Genomic DNA, 6,024 nt, shown 5'->3' with positions numbered 1-6,024 from the left:
CTGTTTGAGGTAGAAGAAGGACCTCGGGTTAGGTTTTGTAGAACCCGAGGGGTTTTCTGTAATGTCAGCGACCCATATGAATAGTAACCTAAGGACTGATTCGCGAGGAAAACCTAGAAAAACCGCCAGGGACCCCAGTGCAAAGTGGTTTTCCCTTTAATCAATTCTATTATTCTTTTAAAATAACCAGAGAACTTAGAAAATTCATAACTCGATGAAATCTTAATGAAAAACTGTCAAACCAATTTTGCTAGCTCTGGAATATTATGATCTATCATTTAAAATAGTAAACCATATGCTTTCTGTTCTAAATTTTAGAGTTAAAAATTAAAAACAGAAACCCCCTAAACCTTGTTTAATTAAGGAAAATTAGTTTTTCTTTTGTGCTGAGCTTAAGAAAATTTGTAGATGCTTATACCCTAATTAGACACTGTTTAAAAATAGTAGGATCCCCAGCACTAGAGATTATGATGTAGTTTTTCATTTAAAGCCATTTTGTCCACAATTTAGAGAAAATCAGAAAAGCATTAGAAAATGTTGAACAGTGATTAGTAATATTTTTCCTAGTTTACTTATGCAACCAAGAACCTAGGAAAAATGCAGAGACCATTAATTAGGACCAGTTTCTAATTAAGATGCTTTAATTAGCCTTATGTAGACTGAAAATCAATTATTAGAATTGCAAAACTATAACCAAAGTGGTTAACAAAAATCCAGTGAACTTATAACCACCAGAGCCCCACTACAAAAATACAGAGCACCCCAGCCTAACTTTTTAAGTAAGGAAAATAAATATAAAGTGGTAATAAGGCATTTTCTCAATAAATCATAAACAACCTCAAATAATGAGATAATGGGCAACCAAAAATTAGCTAAGTCCATGATGAGATAAACCACCAGAGAAAAATACAAACCCATGAAAAAGAAGTGAACCCATGCCTTTTGCTAGCAATTTGTGAGAAAGACCATTTGACTTAAATAATGCAAACCACCCCTTCCCTTAAGCAAAAAGAAACCAAACTTCAGAATGATTGCTCTTGCACAAAATACTAGCTAAGAAAAATAAGAACTCTGTTGTTTGATGTTTTTCAAACATAGTGGTAGTAGAAAGCACCCCTTTGGCTAGAAACCTTAAGAAAATCATAGGGAAAGAATTAAAGGGTATTAATGACTAGAAATTTGTATCAAGTCATGTTATGACACCTAAAAGCCAGCAAAAATAAGTTTTAGAGAATTACTCACTGTTAAATAATAGTTGTAGTTCAAAGTACCCCTTCTGCCCTAAAATTTGGTAATTTTGTCCAGAGAAAACCATTCACTTTCTGAACCCCAAATTTTGTGACAAAGAAGCACACACCAGTAGCAAGCCACTGTAATTTTTTCAGAATTTTTGGAATTCTATAAAAGCAACTTGTAGTTCAAACCTACTCCAAAACATTAAAGAGGATAAAAGAAAAGAGAAGAAGGAATAAACCTCATCCCATTAAAACCAACCCAATTTACTAAGTATACCACTAAAAGGGTTTTACATAAGTAAGGTTAACTTGTTTAAATTCAAAAGACCCTACATCTTTAAAAGTTGTAAATTCTAAAGCACATATGGTATCATGCATATATCTTACGCATTGCATTCATTAGATTGTAATCTTGCCGACGGAGAGTACGTGCTCATCCCCGAGCAAGGACCTGTCCAAGAGGAGGACCAGGAGCAGGCTTCAGAGGCTGCTATTGAGGATCTCCCCGCAGCCCCAGCAATTGAAGGCAAGCCCCGGTTTTATGCATAACCATGTTATTATACGCTACTTTACTACACTTAATGCTTGTAGGACTGTAATGTGCACTTAAGTGTAGGAGTTGCTTGAAACCTCTAGTTGCATGAACTTAGGACTCCTTTTTGAGATGAATACTAGTATGCTAGGTCGAGTAGCTGCTTGCTAATCAGGATCTCGGTAGAAGTCGAGTGATTTTTCTAGCACTCGCGCGAGGTCAGGAATTGATTGTATTCATCTTGATAATGGGATATATGTTGGTCTATGGACTTGGATCCAGGGAGGATGCCTTGTCCATGAGACGGGAAAAATGAATTAAGGATTAATGTGTGGATACCTGAGTCAAGCTTTTGAACGTACTAAGCACATGCCGGGAAAAATGGTAACCGGTAAACCTAGTACCTGAGTGAAGCCGGGCGCGGACTTTATCCCTCATGCGACCTGAGACTGGGTCTCCCATGCTAGCTATGGTGGATACAAGTGCGGTCACTGCACGGCGGCAGCCGGGGTCAGTGGAGCATTGTATGCCAAGGCGGTGAGGCCTGGACGCGAACGGGGAATCGATGGGGACGGTTGTCATGTGTGGGGACGGAGTACCCTGACATGCCGTGTGTTTAGGTTTACCTTGCAAGGTTTAAAACTCGATTCGAATCGTCTGCTTCTCGCAGCTAATGAGACTGCTTGATTCCTTGTACTGCATCGAGTAAGAAGTGAAATGTGGATTACATGAGATAACTTGTTGATTGAACTAATTGCTTGTTACCATGTATGCTTAGAAGGAGCAAATCTAGCTAAGTTAATAATGGTAGAAATTGAAAAGCTAAAAGTTGATTTTAGAAACAGCTAGTGCTTTTGGCAAACCAAACCCCTCAGCCAAACAGCTGCATAGTCTAGAGGTAGAGGAGTAGACTCCTCACACCGGTTAAGTCTAGCTGAGTATTAGTATACTCAGCCTTGCTTGTGGCACCATTTTTGCAGGTACCATGCAGGATGTAGTTGATGGTGTGACTTGGCCTACCACCCTGCCACCGGGTTGGACGGTCGAGTGGGATGTTGCTCCGGCAGGAGAGGAGCATGAGGAGTAGTGGGCTAGGCCTTGCCCATTTCCTCGTTACCGACGACATCGATTATCCGCTGCACTTTAAGTTGTGAACTTTATTTGCTACTCCAAAAACTCCGATTTATGTAATAACTCCGTACTTAATTTGAGGTTTCCTGTTTTATTGTATTTCTTCTGTGACTCACCTTCGAGTGAGATTGTGGAATTTGATCCTGGTTAAGTGGCTCTATCAGACTAGATCTGAGGGACTGACGGGTTATTCCGATTTAAGTGTGCTACGGCCCCTGAGGCGTGACTTAGGCACTTAAGCTGGAATAATTCGGGTGGTTCTGCCACAGAAACAAAAGAGTAATGCTCACAAAAATGTGCAACACGAGATCTAGTAGTTACCCCCTTATGAATGTCGCCGAGGATGGTGTCGACGGGGTGATCTCGTTGGATTGCTTGGTGGACTCTTGGGTGTGGCGGCCTTGGCTCTTCATCCTCGTCTTGATCATTTGCATCTCCCCCTTGATCATTGTCGTCATCTTGAGGTGGTTCATTTGCTTGATCTTCTCCTTCATCAACTTGAGCCTCATCCTCATTTTGAGTTGGTGGAGATGCTTGCGTGGAGGAGGATGGTTGATCTTGTGCATTTGGAGGCTCTTCGAATTCCTTAGGACACACATCCCCAATGGACATGTTCCTTAGCGCGATGCATGGAGCCTCTTCATCACCTATCTCATCAAGATCAACTTGCTCTATTTGAGAGCCGTTAGTCTCATCAAACACAACGTCACAAGAAACTTCAACTTTTCCAGAGGACTTGTTAAAGACTCTATATGCCCTTGTGTTTGAATCATATCCTAGTAAAAAGCCTTCTACAGTCTTAGGAGCAAATTTAGATTTTCTACCTCTTTTAACAAGTATAAAGCATTTGCTACCAAAGACTCTAAAATATGAAATGTTGTGCTTTTTACCGGTTAGGAGTTCGTATGATGTCTTCTTGAGGATTCGGTGTAGATACAACCGGTTGATGGCGTAGCAGGCGGTGTTGACCGCCTCGGCCCAAAACCGATCCGAAGTCTTGTACTCATCAAGCATGGTTCTTGCCATGTCCAATAGAGTTCTATTCTTCCTCTCCACTACACCATTTTGTTGTGGGGTGTAGGGAGAAGAGAACTCATGCTTGATGCCCTCCTCCTCAAGGAAACCTTCAATTTGTGAGTTCTTGAACTCCGTCCCGTTGTCGCTTCTTATTTTCTTGATCCTTAAGTCGAACTCATTTTGAGCCCGTCTCAAGAATCCTTTTAAAGTCTCTTGGGTATGTGATTTTTCCTGCAAAAAGAATACCCAAGTGAAACGAGAATAGTCATCCACAATAACTAGACAGTACTTACTCCCGCCGATGCTTATGTATGGAATCGGGCCAAATAGATCCATGTGTAGGAGCTCCAGTGGCCTGTCAGTCGTCATGATGTTCTTGTGTGGATGATGAACACCAACTTGCTTCCCGGCTTGGCATGCGCTACAAATCCTGTCTTTCTCAAAATGAACATTTGTTAGTCCCAAAATGTGTTCTCCCTTTAGAAGCTTATGAAGATTCTTCATTCCAACGTGGGCTAGTCGGCGGTGCCAGAGCCAACCCATGTTAGTCTTAGCAATTAAGCAAGTGTCGAGTTCAGCTCTATCAAAATCTACCAAGTATAGCTGACCCTCTAACACTCCCTTAAAGGCTATTGAATCATCACTTCTTCTAAAGACAGTGACACCTACATCAGTAAAGAGACAGTTGTAGCCCATTTGACATAATTGGGATACGGAAAGCAAATTGTAATCTAATGAATCAACAAGAAAAACTTTGGAAATGGAATGGTCAGGAGATATAGCAATTTTACCCAAGCCTTTGACCAAACCTTGGTTTCCATCCCCGAATGTGATAGCTCGTTGGGGATCTTGGTTTTTCTCGTAGGAGGAGAACATTTTCTTCTCCCCAGTCATGTGGTTTGTGCACCCGCTGTCGATGATCCAACTTGAGCCCCCGAATGCATAAACCTACAAAACAAGTTTAGTTCTTGACTTTAGGTACCCAAACGGTTTTGGGTCCTTTGGCATTAGAAACAAGAACTTTGGGTACCCAAACACAAGTCTTTGACCCCTTATGTTTGCCCCCAACAAACTTGGCAACTACCTTGCTGGATTTGTTAGTTAAAACATAGGATGCATCAAAAGTTTTAAATGAGATGTCATGATCATTTGATGCACTAGGAGTTTTCTTCTTAGGCAACTTAGCACGGGTTGGTTGCCTAGAGCTAGATGTCTCGCCCTTATACATAAAAGCATGGTTAGGGCCAGAGTGAGACTTTCTAGAATGAATTCTCCTAATTTTGCTCTCGGGATAACCGGCAGGGTACAAAATGTAGCCCTCGTTATCCTGAGGCATGGGAGCCTTGCTGTGGGGGATAGATATCCCCCGGGTCCACTAAAAGAGTAAAAGACCTCACGAAAGGCCCAAGGGCCCAATAAATTGTAAGGTCATTCTTTCGTGGGCCTGGGGAGAGATAACCAACAAAGCAGATCGACATGAGGCCGGATTGGTGCAAACCCGGACGACCCACAACGTCGAGCGAGCGACCACAACAGAGATCCGACTTTCCCGCGCTGGAGCCCCGTTGCAACGGAGCCATGCGAGGATAAGTCGGCAGAACTACAGGAAGATAAACTCAAACAGTTCACTATCTTTTAGCTACACGTTGTTATCATATCCACATGTATTGCCCCACGGTCGAGTATATAAGGCCTAGGGGGCACCCCTTCAGAACGATCGACCCTATAACGTAGCCACCCACACCAACTCTCTGTATTCTCAATCCGGAGAGCTCTCTTGTAACCACGTTCGCCAAGCATACTCACCAGGACGTAGGGTGTTACGCATCTCTAAGCGGCCCGAACCTGTAAACCTTGTCCACTGTCCCTCGTGCAATCGGCACGAACCATTTTGCTACAGTTGTCGACACCGTCCTACTCCTAAAAACACCTTGAGGGGCAACCCCAGGTGTGCGGTCGGACCCAAAACACCGACAGCTGGCGCGCCAGGTAGGGGGTGTGTCGACGATCCAAGCTAGCTCAATGGCCGTCACCTTCTACAGCAAGATCACCCTGCGTCCCGGATCCATATTCTGCTTCGGAACAATCTCATCCGTGGCGGATGAAGAG

This window comes from Zea mays, chromosome 1 (genome assembly GCF_902167145.1).
Source record: "Zea mays cultivar B73 chromosome 1, Zm-B73-REFERENCE-NAM-5.0, whole genome shotgun sequence".
NCBI classification, from domain to species: domain Eukaryota; kingdom Viridiplantae; phylum Streptophyta; class Magnoliopsida; order Poales; family Poaceae; genus Zea; species Zea mays.
The sequence above is the reverse complement of the archived record's forward strand: the minus strand, read 5'-3'. Positions refer to the sequence as shown.